Source organism: Castanea sativa, chromosome 3 (genome assembly GCF_040712315.1).
Source record: "Castanea sativa cultivar Marrone di Chiusa Pesio chromosome 3, ASM4071231v1".
Classification (NCBI taxonomy): domain Eukaryota; kingdom Viridiplantae; phylum Streptophyta; class Magnoliopsida; order Fagales; family Fagaceae; genus Castanea; species Castanea sativa.
This window is the reverse complement of record NC_134015.1, coordinates 12,049,405-12,063,237: the sequence shown is the minus strand read 5'-3', so window position 1 is coordinate 12,063,237 and position 13,833 is coordinate 12,049,405. Positions and strand designations below refer to the sequence as shown.

The window sequence follows — 13,833 nt, the reverse complement described above, 5'->3', positions numbered from 1 at the left end:
AACTATTGGAAAAAGTTTTTTTTTTTTTTCCATCCATATTTTTGCCTGTAAACTGTTAAAAAAATTACAAAGTTTAAGGATGAAAAAAAATATCTTTTTAAAGTTTAAGGATAAAAAACAAACTTTTGATAAATTTTCAGGATTAAAAAAGTACTTTACCTTATACTATATATTAGACAAGTTGATAACCCGTGCAATGCATGACAAAATTTAATAAATTGTAATTTTTTTCTACTATGAAATTTGATAATAATTATAGTAATTATTAATATGTATTGATTATGTTTATATATTGAATTATCTATTATACTATTTAAAGAAAATAAAATATGACAAGATTCAAATGCAGGGTTTAAATAAATTAGTGATTATTAGGTACTATCGAACAATGATAATGTTGTGCTTATTTCTTTCACATTCATGGTAGATCCTACTAATTAAATTCATAATAGGATCCATCATAAATGTGAGATGATAGTGCACCACATCACCATACTACAGGAGTACCTACTAATTTTTTTGAATATGTTAACAAACAAATTGTTATTAATTCTAATTTTCAGATTATTTTAGGATAATTGTCATATCCATGTTAACAAAGAAACAAGAACAAGTCCATACCTTTTCAAATAGAAGAAAGGGTTGTTGAGCCGAAACATGATGGCCCAACCCATCTGTATTTAGGAAGCTTAATTCATTCAAAGCAACAATCTTCACTTTGTCGCATTTGTGTATCGTCCAATGTTTCAGTGATGGCCATTCTAGAGTGTGTTTTCCTAGATAAAAACACTTGAGATTAGGCATAAATTCAAGACTTAGAGAGACTAGTCGTGGGAACACAAACTTAGTTATTTCTGATCCTTCTTCCATAGCAACAATTTCCTCCAATCCACAATCGTATATTTTTAGCTTCTCAAGTTGTTCAAGACTTTTGGCCACTGAAGCTGGAAAGAGACTTTTCATACTTTTACAGTTAGAAACTTCAACTTCATGCAGATTTTGAAACATTAAAATTGCTTGGGGATCCATAGACCATACATGCTTAAGTTTCGGTAGATTGATTAACTTCAAGACTTCGAACTGAGTGGATACCATATCACATATTTCATCAACATTTTTCCCTTGAACTTCAAATACCTCTACTACTAAATTGCAATTTCTTATCTGCAAATCTTCAAGATACAAACACTTGAGTTCAAGCAACGATTCAAGATTTAGAGAGAGTAGTCGTGGGAACACAAACTTAGTCACTGTTTCCGATCCTTCTTTCATAGCAACAATTTCCTCCAATCCACAATCCCGTATTGTTATCCACTTAAGTTGTTCAAGACTTTTGGCCATTGAGATTGGAAAAAGACTTTTCAGACTTTTACAGTTAGAAACTTCAATAGTATGTAGATTTGGAAATGTCAACATTGCTTGGAGATCCGAACTCCATACATGCTTAAGTTTCGGAAGATCGAATAACCTCAAGACTCTCAACTTAATGAATACCGAATCACATATTTCATCAACATTTACCCCTCTAATGTCAAATACCTCTTCTACTGAATTGCAATCCTTTATCTCTAATTCTTCAAGATTTTGGAGTCTTTTCAACATATTAGGCGGAAAAATGTTCATTAGATTTTTACATCTTGCAATACCTAATTTTTTTAGTTTGCAAAAGGAATCTGGAACGAGTTGATAATTGTGCCACAACATCTTCAGGTTATCTTTGTCACTGATGCGTATATCCTCCAAGTTAGAAAATGCAACCTACAGTCTCACATATTTGTTGAGTGGGTCAATAACATACCTTTATATTACCAAAAGAATTGAGAAACAGAAGATTTAAGTTGGTTATAAGACAGAGAGACAAACGTGGGAAAAGTTAAAATTAAATTATATTCTAAAAAAACCACGACGCTAGCACAACATGGAGCAAACTAATGAAAGAACTGAGGAAAAAAGAAACAAACCAGCCTTTAATTGAAGAGAGATTGTGTGGGAGGACAGAGGTTCATCTCTTCAGGTTCTTTCAAAAATGTCATGCCATTGCTCTCGAAATTGAATTTGGTTATGTAAAATTTTGTGAGTATATATATATATATATATATATATATATATATATATATATATATATATATATATATATATATATATCACATAATGAAAAGTTAATGATCAATATTTTTTATAAAATTATTTTGGTATATCATTTTTGAAATAATTATCACATCCATCTGAACATTTGTCTCTTAGACTTTTTATTTCCAGAAATTATTAAAATATGCTACTAACTCTACATCTTGAACCCTTTCCTTTTTAGATCCCCGAGCAATTAGTGTATGGGGAGGTATCAATTTAGCTCTAAACTCTAATGCAAACGCTTCAAAATCTTTTAAGAGTCTGAATTCGGTAAGGATGAGGTGTAAAACTCATATTTTACACATTCTAATAAGAGAATGTTACATCAGCATTTTGCTTAAAAACCAATATTTCCTACCATACTTAATAATATCTTAATAAACTCTCAATTTAGTTCGATTTATATATGAGTATTAAAATTAATTGGGTGTGGTTGTACTTATTCTTAAATATGCGATAAGATGATATGACATGTTAGGATTGGAAGGGTAAAATATTTATTTTACACCATGTTCTTACATAATTTAATCTCATCTTTTAATAATAATTTAATATTTCCATACGTTATATATACATCCTTACTAAGTAGATGATAATTTTCATTATTAAAAATTACTCCTCAGAGTTCATAAATAAGTAATAACTGCCCAAGTTCCATGCGATGTGTTTCTCAAATAAAATTAAAAAAAAAAAAAAAGTTCCATGTAATGTGCATTACATCTTTAATATTTGAATGAATTATCGTATTGCTCATGTATAATATCTATTATGTGGTATAATATTTAGAGAATTAATTTCAATTATATTATATTTCACTAAAAAAATTGAGAAAATGCAAATTGTTAAAATTGATATAATTAAAGTACAAATTCTTATTTATATCCACTAACATAAGCGGACAATTACTTTTTTTATATTCTTGGTTGTTTTACTATTTTTTTTTTTTTTACCATGAATTTTTAGTGAAGTTTGTAGTGTGTTTGTATTAGAACCTCTTTCTCTCTCTTGCATGTGTGTTTATTACTCAAAAAAAAAAATCTTTTTTTGTCTTTTATTGGGTTTTTTTTTTCTTTCAATTGTTGGTTATATGTATATATATTATATATATGTCATTAAAAAAAGTTAGAAAATGTGAATTGTTTTAATATAAAAAAAATTTATTTTTTGGAAAGGACCATAGTCCATTACTAAAAATATAACATTTTACTTTGATAAATTCACAAATATTTTTATATTTTGGCGAAATTAAGCACACAAATATCTTTGCATTGAAGTATCATGTGTTATTATATTTGCTTTTTCTTTTTGACGAGGATTTATGATATACTTTCAAATAGGGGTGGCAATTCGAGTTCGCGTGTCGGGTTCGTGTCGTGTCAAGTTATGAGTATTCGACTACATAGGTCAACACTAACCCGACATGTTTATTAAACGGGTCAAGATTCCTTAACCCTAACACGACCCATTTATTAAACGGGTCAGTCGTGTCGACCTGTTTATTAGCTTTTATCAAAATGAAAAATAATAATTAATGAAAAAACAAACAAATAAATATTTTTAATATAAAATTCAGAATTAACGAATAACTGCATCACAAATAATCATTCAAAATTAAAACATATCACAATATCACAAATAATTAATCACAATATGTCAAAGAAAATAAATCACAACAACAACTAATAAGTTTATATACCAAGAGTTTGAAGGGCATATTGGTAAAATATTATTTAATTAAACGGGTCAGACGGGTCAAACGGGTTCTATGTGTTCAACACTAACCCAACCCATTTATTAAACGGGTTAGCCGTGTCAACCCGAATATGACACGAACCCGTTAAGCCTCAACCCATAACCTGCTAATTTCGTGTCGTGTTGTGTCGGGTTCACGGGTCTTGTCAAATTTTGCCACCCCTACTTTCAAATATATTTTTATAATAAGTAATCCAAATAAATTATTTCTTATATCAATTTTTAAAAATAATTATATAAATTAATATAGTTATGAATAATTAGTGAACCTTATACATACAATTAATACATTGAAATAAATATATTTATCCCATTAACATATGGCAATTAATTAATGCTTTGTTATAAATGCAATATTTTGATGAGATGCATCGAAGGCTAATTGAAGAGAATCTCTTTATGTTTAAAAGAATGCTCTACATGGTACAATTGTAGATTGAGATAATTGAGTTTTGTGCAGTATATTGTTAAAAAATTTATTTGTTTTAAATATAAAGACTTTCTACCAATATATAAGACACTAAGCATATGTTTGGTAACAATTTTTATTTTCTATTTTCAAAAACTTGTTTTTGGGAATATAAAGAAAAACAATTTTCTAGTATTTTTTAAATAAAAAACATGTTTGGTTAGTTGAAATTAAAAAAAAAATAGTTTTTTGAAGAAAAAAATAGAAAATATTAAAATATGTTGTTACTAGGATTTAAACTTTAATGTTAACTTATTAAATGAGACAGATTTATTAAATTAAATGCATATTTTCATTGACTTTTGAAAATTAGAAGTTGAAAACTATTTTTCATGTTTTCAGTTTCCTTCACAAATTGAGTTTTGAGAACAATTTTTGTTTTCTGTGTATTTTGGATTACCAAACAAGTTTTTTAATTTCAAAAATAGAAAATTGTTTTGAAAACAAAAAATAAAAGGGATAAAAACAGTTACCAAATATATCCAAATTTTTCTTTTCTTATACTTTGCTAAAGATTCCTCATAATCAAAGAAAACATCACCCAAAAAATAAAAAAGTTAATTAATAACATTACTTGACCTTATATAAATTTAAGAAAATTTTTATGATCTCCCATTCACTGGGCTACCTCGGTTAATCAAGACTCCAATGAGCCATTCTTCCTTGAGTTATAATAACCATCTACTCTTTGTTGGTCCTCCATGTATCAATTCTTAATGATTTTCTATGCCTAAGAATATTCCTAGCTGTTACTATTGAATTTTGCTTTAAAATATACTCAAGCAATTATTCTAACCAAAATATATATATATATATATATATATATGTATATATATATATATATATATATATATATATATATATATAAATACTCAAGTAATAATTCTAACAAAAAGAAACCACAACTATTAAAAATAAACAACTTGGTAGGGGCATGGTGGTGACATATGGGTTAAGAGTGAGTGACTCAAGAATCAAGATTATCACTCATGTATAATAAAATCACTCTCATCCACATATCAAGCTCGTTAGTTTCCTTGCAAAAGAAGAAAAAGAATTGCTACACTGAGGTCATGATCATGGTGACCTATGGGTTAAGAGTGAGTGACTCAAGAATCAAGATTATCACTCTTGTATGATCAAATTTAGGACAGAGTGAATCTCAAAAATGCTGTAAAATACAGTGTCGACCTTCATTTTTATGCTCGTTTTACGAACGGTATGATTTAACCTTAACTCACATGATTGAACTGCATGATTCCCCCTATACTAATTTCGTCTTCCTTTGTACATCCCTAACTAACCATATATATAGTGAGCTCTCAAACTTCATATCTCTCAATCACAAACAATTGACAACTGTAATATGATAATTGCAGAGACTCCAAGAAAAAGCGAGTGGAAATACTATATCACACCTAAAATAATTGGAAAATCTCAATGTATATGATAATGATAAGATTCCAACACCCAAAAGGGGGGGGGGAGAAAGGGAGGGAATGTAAAATTTTATTGGCTCTAAAGTGATGTGTTTGAGGAATCCTAGGGACATGAGAGGAAGAAGTCATAAGATTTGGAAAATTATGGGATGTAGCTATGTAATTATTTTAAATCGTGCGTCAATGCTATATTGGAGATGTGAAAAAATAGAGGGAAGGTGAGAAACTGAAAAGTTCAAGATTAGAAAGAGACGGAGGAAGCAAGATTGCAAAATAGAGGCAGAAGAATATACATAAAAAAAATGATGAAAAGTAAAATGTTTTGTAAAATTTAGAGACGAAAAACTAAATTTTGTAAAAATATAGAGACAAAAATGATATTTTATCCTTTTATTTTTTATTTTTTAATCATATGATGGAAGGATTTTTTTTTTTTTTTTTATGGGAATATGAAGGAAGGATTTTGATTGTAGTGCAAGTTAGGATAGTTGTAAAAATATAAAATCAAAGTTAAAAAGAAATGATTGGACTAAGGACTCGGTGGTGCACATTTAAGGGGGGAAATTGTATATTTCACGTAGGAAGAATTAACGGCATGTGACCGAAAGATATTGGTGAAAAAAAAAAAATTGCAGCAGTACAAAAGCATCACCAAAAAAAAAAAAAATTAGCTTCATTCAGTTTTGTAGAGGTTAAACGACAGAGCTCTATTTAGATTTATATGAAGCATTAAGTGGAATCATTTTAACGAGAAAATAAAAAATGTCAACCGAACAATGTCCATCAATTATAAAAGCTGTACAATGCAAACATTTTACTGTTTTTTTTTTTTTTTTTAAATTCAAACATTTTAATGTTGTTTTTTATTGGCATCAAATTCTGAATGTTTTTCGTTTTTAAGTTTTCTACTGAATGAAAATTATTTTAATTGGGAATAAATGTCAAAAAATAATGGAAGAAGTTGATAGTGGTTAGTGGATATTTATTGTTGACACAACAATTATATTATTTTGGTCCTAAATTATTTAGTGGATATTTATTGTTGACACAACAATTATATTATTTAGTGGATATCTATAATAATATATTATAGGGAAAAATATTATTTTGATCCTAAATTTTATCAATTTTTCATTCCTAAACATTATAAAGTTTGTTTTTCTTCTTTAATCTATTGAAAAATTCGTCTTTTGTCTCTAAACATACTAAAAATGTTTTACTTTTAGTCCTTAAATTTATAAAAAAAAAAATTTACATCCCTAAACTATTGGAAAAAAGTTCTTTTTTCATTCCTATTTTTTCTCTAAAGTATTAAAAAAACGCTTTACAAAGTTAAGGATGAAAAAAAAAACTTTTGTAATTCTACAGATAAAAAAAACTTTTGATAAAATTTATAGACCAAAATAGTACTTTACCTTATAATGTAATTTTATAATAATAAATTGTAATTTTTTCCTACATATGAAATTTGATATTTGTAAGGACCAAAAATCGTCTAACAAACTGACCACCACAATACGTTTTATGATTAGAGATCCGAATACAATGAATTTTGTAGAGAGCGTAACAACAACAAAAGTCATTTCTTCTGTGTCTCTCATCTCTTATTTATACCCTTTGCCCTTATTATCTACACCTCTCCATCTACTCAATCCCTTATACTGACACCTGTCCAATCCTTTGTAGTCGGTAATAGAGAAAAGCTTTAGCTCTGTGTTTTGTACTGTTCAGGTCATGTCTACATTAATGCAGCGGACAAAGCTGATATTTCTTTATTTAATGCGGCCAGAATGGTTGGTACAGAACATTCAATGCAATGCTCATAGTTATCCAACCCCACCCGGATATTTGCAATATGTCTCATACATCGTCAATCTCTCTTTCATTCCTTACCCGTTCATCCCACTTTGTCCTCGGGGAGGTTCCTTTATTCTCCTCTGCTCATTATACCGTCCAGCCTGTCTCCGGGTCTTCAGTTCTTTGGATCCTCGGGTCTTCGGATCTTCGGGTCCTCACAATATTTATTATAGTAATTACTAATATGTATTTATTATGGTTATATTTATATATGATTTTATTTATTATACCATTTAAAGAAAATATGAAATGACAATATTCTGATGCAGGTTTTATATAAATGAATAATTATTAGGTATTATAGAGCAACAATGATGTGGTGTTTATTTCTTTCACATTTATGTTAGATCCCACTAATTAAGTTTCCATCATAGATGTGAAACGAGAGAGCACTATGTCACCAAGCTTCGAGAGCACTTAATAATTTTTCTAAATATAAATTTTCATTTTAAGTATTGACAAACAAATTGTTATTCATTTTAATTTTAGGATAATTTTAAGATGATTGTCATATCCATGTCAACAAAGAAACAAGTACAAGTCCATACCTTTTCAATTTGAATAAAGGGCTGCTGAATCGGAACATCATAGCCCAACCCATCTGTATCTGGGAAGCTTAAGTCATTCAAAGCAGCAATCTTCACTTTGTCGCATTTGTGTATCATCAACAGTTTCAGTGATGGCCACTCTATACTGTGTTTTTCTGGATAGAAACACTTGAGGTCAGACATCAATTGAAGACTTAGAGAGACTAGTCGTGGGAACACAAATTTAGTCACTGTTTCCAAATCTTCTTCCATAGCAACAATTTCCTCCAATCCACAATCATATATTTGTAGCCTCTCAAGTTGTTCAAGACTTTTGGCCACCAAAGCTGGAAAGAGACTTTTCATAATTTTACAATTAAAAACTGTAACTTCATGCAGATTTTGAAATGTTAAAATTTCTTGGGGATCCAAAGACCATACATGCTTAAGTTTCGACAGATCGATTAACTTCAGGACTTTGAACTGAGTGGATACCATATTACATATTTCATCAACATTTTTCCCTTGAACTTCAAATACCTCTTCTATCGAATTGCAATACCTTATCTCCAATTCTTTAAGATTTTGGAGTCTTCTCAACATGTTAGGCGGAAAAATGTTCATTAGATTATTACAACTTTCAATACGCAACTTTTTTAATTTGCAAAAGGAATCTGGAACGAGTTGATTGTGCCACAACATTTTTAGCTTATATATGGCATCGATGTGTAGATTCTCCAAGTTAGAAAATGCAACCTACAATTCTCACATATTTATTGAGTGAGTCAATAACATACCTTTATATTACCCAAAGAAGAAGACATATGTTGAGAATAAGGCATAGAGACAAACATGAGAAAAGTTAATTAAACTATATTCCAAAAATCCACAAAGCAAGTAAAACATGGAAAAATCAAGAAACTAATAAAAGAAAGGGGAAAAAGGAAAACAAACCAGCCTTTTAATGAAGAGAGAGTTGAGTGGAAAATGGTAGGTTCATTTCTTCGAGTTCTTTCTTAAATGTGATGCCTGTGCTCACAAAATTTAGATAACAATATTGCTTTCGAGAATAAATAAATAAAAAATTGAATTTTTAAAGTAAAATCTCACTTTGGAGCAAATTATTTAGCTCAGAGATTCTAAAGAGTAAAGACCACTTCAGCAACAATTTTTCTCTTCCCGTCCCGTTAGGTAATGGGCACTTGACCCAACCCAATTTTTTTTAAAACGAGAATGAGAGTTGAAAATGAGGGGTAGTTTCAGTTTAATTGAAGCTTAAATCGGCAATAAAAATACATATACAATATCCCTCTAGATTTCTATGGTTAACAAGCTTAGTTTGGACCTTAACACTAGTAATTAAACAAACTAATTTAAACATTCTAAATAAATTACAAATGATCAAATAAGTTAAGGAAATAAACTGGACATGATTGAAGTAATTTGACACGCACAAAGAAACTCAATTATTGACTAATAGGAAGATCGATGTGATATGTGTTTATCTAACATATTCCTTCATAAGGAAACTTTGTGAGCAAATTACATCAATCTAGTAATTTGTGGGAAGTAATGATATCAATGGAATCAATACTTTCCATCAAAATGAAAGTCATGATCATGATATAAGGGATTTGACTTTGCAATAATGAATAACTAGCAAGTAATTTCCATACAAGTGAAAGTCAAATTCATGCTCAACTTTAAAATGTGTATGTGTGAAGGTTATCACAATCTGTAGAGAATATAAAATCATAAGTCATAACAATACCTTTTTGTTGAAAAGTGGTTGAGAATCAACATTAGAACAGAAGCCCAATAAATTTGGTAATTTTTTTAGATTTAAAGAACGCAATTGAGTGAAGTCAATTGTATCCGTAATGATGTCGTCATTGACCTGTATCCCATGTTTTCTTTCCACTGCAACAATTGTACTCATTACCTTGCAATCCTCAATATCTATTTCTTGGAGTTGCGAAAAGCACTCGAGCAAGCTTAAGGAGAAGACAAATATCAAATTATCACATTTTCTCATTTCTAACTTTCTCAAGTTGTGGAAAGACCCCATTGCAAGTTGGTTATGACATATCTTTTCCAAATTAACCATATTGACCAGAGAAAGTAACTCCAAAACAGGAAAGGCAACACATTGAAACCCTATCGAGTCAATGATGTATTGAATCTCAACGCTGTTTTGAACATAAAGATGCTTCAATCGTGGAAAGCCTTCCTTATTAACTTCACAAAGAATATTCTTAATACCCTTCCCAGGGGCCAAATTGAGATACTCGCAAGTTTTCAATAAAATTTTAATTCCATCCTCTTCTTGAAATCTTCTATCAAGGTCAATTTTCAATGTTCTTGAGATTTCAAACTCAACATTACTATCCCTATCCCAATTCCCATACCATTTAGGGCCTATTAATATTTCATATTTTACCAGCTTACCAAAAAGCAAGGCTTTTGGCAGAATCTTGGGATTCGGAATATGTATACATAATGTGGTCAACTGTGACAAATGACCTAACTCTGAGACTCTAGCATTGCTTCTTTCTGTAATTTCCCCATCGACTTGCCATTGATTAAAGCTATGATTCATATGTATTTCTTCTAATTTTTTCAAATTTGATAGTACATTTGATGGAATGGCTTCAAGTTCAGTGCACCTTCTCAAATCCAACAATTGAAGTTGAGTCAATTGCCTTATTCCCATGGATAACTGCTTAATCTTGGAGTCAACTAGGACAAGAGCTTTCAAATTCTTCAATTCTCCAATCAAAGCTATGTTTTCTGACTCGCAATTAAGCAAAGCCAATGTTTTGAGGTTCGGAAGAAATGAAAGGGATGAGGGAAATGGGAGACTTACTCTCATCAAAACTAAAACTTTTAGCTCTTTCGCCCCTTCAAAAAAGTGATTAGGAATCCGCTAAGAATTTTCTTTATCACCCAAAATAATGAAGTTAAGACGTGGACATTCCAACCTTTCAGGAAGCTCACTAAACTTAGCTTGAAAAAGTGCGATTCCAATGGAATCTTTCAGTTTTCTCATATTGGACATTTTTTCCGAATCTTTCGAACTTCTTATGGTTAACATTTCCTTTTCTTTGTCTGCAATATAAATGGCAACATCACGAATGACGTCATGCATTTTAAAGGTACCACTTCCATATCCTTCTAACAGCAAGCAAGAATCCTTTATGGCCTGTTTGGATGTTTAAAAAAGGAGGGGGAGTAGAGTAGAAGGAATGGGAGTAATTCAATTACCTTGTTTGGGAGTTTTTTAAGGAAGGAGGGGGAGGGGTTTGGAGGGGTTTCAAAGGGTTTCAATTACCTCCAACCCCCTCATTTTTAATTCCTCCAAATTGGAGAGATTTGGAGGGAGAGTAGAGCACATAAAATTATTGCTAAAGTAAATTACCTAATTTACCCTTATTATATTTATAAAATTACAATGTTAAAAACAAGGGGAAGGGCTAATTACTCCCTTCCCCCTTACTAATTATAAAAACATCCAAACAAGGTGGAGGGTAATCATTTTCCTCTACTCTCTTCCTCACTACTCCCCTCCCCTCTACTCCTCTCTACTCTCCTCCCTTTCTATACTCCCAAACAGGCCATTAGACTTTCAACCAATGTGTGAACCCTATTTCTCACATCTTCCATTTTATAAACATCTTCAAAGAAGTCCAAACCCACCAAATATCTCCATAAGAGATCTATTTCTATGACCTCATCTTCTTCAAATGAACTGCAAAAAAAGAATAAAGATTGCGCTTCCTTACTTAAAAATTTGTAACTAAACTTTATACTCGAGTATACCTTCTCATGCATCCCTTTGATCTGCGTTGGATTTGCCCTTTTTAATTGTCGCAAGGCATCCTTCCAAACATTTGGGTTCTTTTGATTTTTCAGTGCATTCGCAACTGTTGTAATGGCAATCGGTAAGCCATCACATTCTTTGACAACCTCAATCATGGTAGATTGTAAATTCAAGTTTTCAGCTAAATCACCCACTATCTTCGAAAACAAGTATACTGATTCATTGTGTGACAGAACTCCAACATAGAATATCTCTTGAGCATCCACATACATGCCTAATACATCTCGAAATCTAGACGTCAGCAATAGTTTGATTCCTTTTGATCATCCCCAAAAGAAATTCCAAGATCCTCCAAGTCTAGCTCGGCCCAAATATCATCTATAATCAAAAGAATCTTCTCTTTCTTCAACCGCTTACGTAGCAAATGTGCTTTTTGGAAATCAGCGTCCTCATCTTTAAACTCCGATATTTGTAATTGTTTTGCAACGTCTTTCTGAATCTGTTTCAAGTTAGGAGTTTGGGATACAACTACTGTAACAATCCTTTCAAATAACTTGTCTACTTTGGCTTGTGTTGCAATTTTTCCAACAAGCATGGTCTTGCCCAAGCCGCCCATCCCACAAACCCCAATGGCAGGAATATTTTCATCTTTTAGAGCCTTCATAACTCCGTCAAAAATTGATTTTCTTGATTCAAAGTCCTCATAACCTTTAGTAGAAATAGTAGTATCCCCTTCTATAGGGACACGGTGGCCTACTGTATGGAATGTGTCTGCCTTATCCTTGAGTTCCTTGACGGCCAATCCCATCTTGTGTGCTTTTTTTCCAATCTGATAACGGGCCTTCAAATTAAAACACTTCAACTTTGCTAGGCCTTCCTTTTCAACAAATTCTTGTACCTCTGCAGTGATCCCTTGAACACGTGTCTGCCACCTCTGGACGTTAGGTTCAATTTCTTCTACATTGAAAGTAGCAGCTTGAACCTTACGCTGCACGCTATCTCTAGCATCTTCGAGATCGCCAACTTTGTTACTGAGATTGTCAACATTTTTTTTGTAGCTAATCAGATAATCCAGTTGACTTCCGACTGCTCCAATTGTGTAACCCACAATTTTTTCAACGATCACTTTAACGGTCTCCGTAAGAATCTCCATTTTTGTGCTTCTGATTGGTCTGCTTTTTTGGGCTGGGCTGATATCCTGAGAGTAGAGGCAAAGAAAAGCCCAATAAAAAACGATGACAACAACGAAAGTGTAATCAAAATTGAAGGACAAAAGAAGCCAATGTAATGACATACCTCTGTCTTTGGAATATTAATGAAGACAGTTAGTCTTCTACTGTCTTCACGCGGGCATACACAGGAAAGCTGAAAGCCGACAATTAAATTATTAAAAAAAAAAAAAAACTAAACCAACTTAATCTAAAATAAAATAAAATGATGTTTGATTATTTTATTTTAGGGAATTTTTTTGGTTTCTAGTACTAAGGTCGGAAGCAAATAGCAATGAATTATTGATGGTAGGCAGTAGGCATCTACCTTGATCAATTTCTCACTAGTTTCATTATAAGGGGAAAATTGCACAATTTTATTGTTTTGTGGAACTACCTGGTATCTCATGGAAGAATTTGATTTTTGATCCTCAATTCCTTCTCTCCAAAAAAAAATAAAGAGCACAGAAGTTCATTTTTGTCTATGAAATGATGTTTGATGGGGGAATTTGAAAGATTTTCAAAATCATACATTCCCTTCTTTATGTCTCAAGGAAAAAAACATATCTCAAGCTTCCAAACTTTCTTTCCTCATTTACACTTTTGCCTATTTTTTTCTTTTCTTTTTAAG

The 13,833-nt window shown here is 31.2% G+C and overlaps 1 pseudogene; it reads right to left on the bottom strand.

Moving 5' to 3' along the window:
• Nucleotides 1-13,147, bottom strand: part of LOC142628521 (putative disease resistance protein At4g27220) — a 35,359-nt pseudogene extending 22,212 nt beyond the window's left edge.
• Between the last annotated feature and the right edge of the window lie 686 nt (nucleotides 13,148-13,833).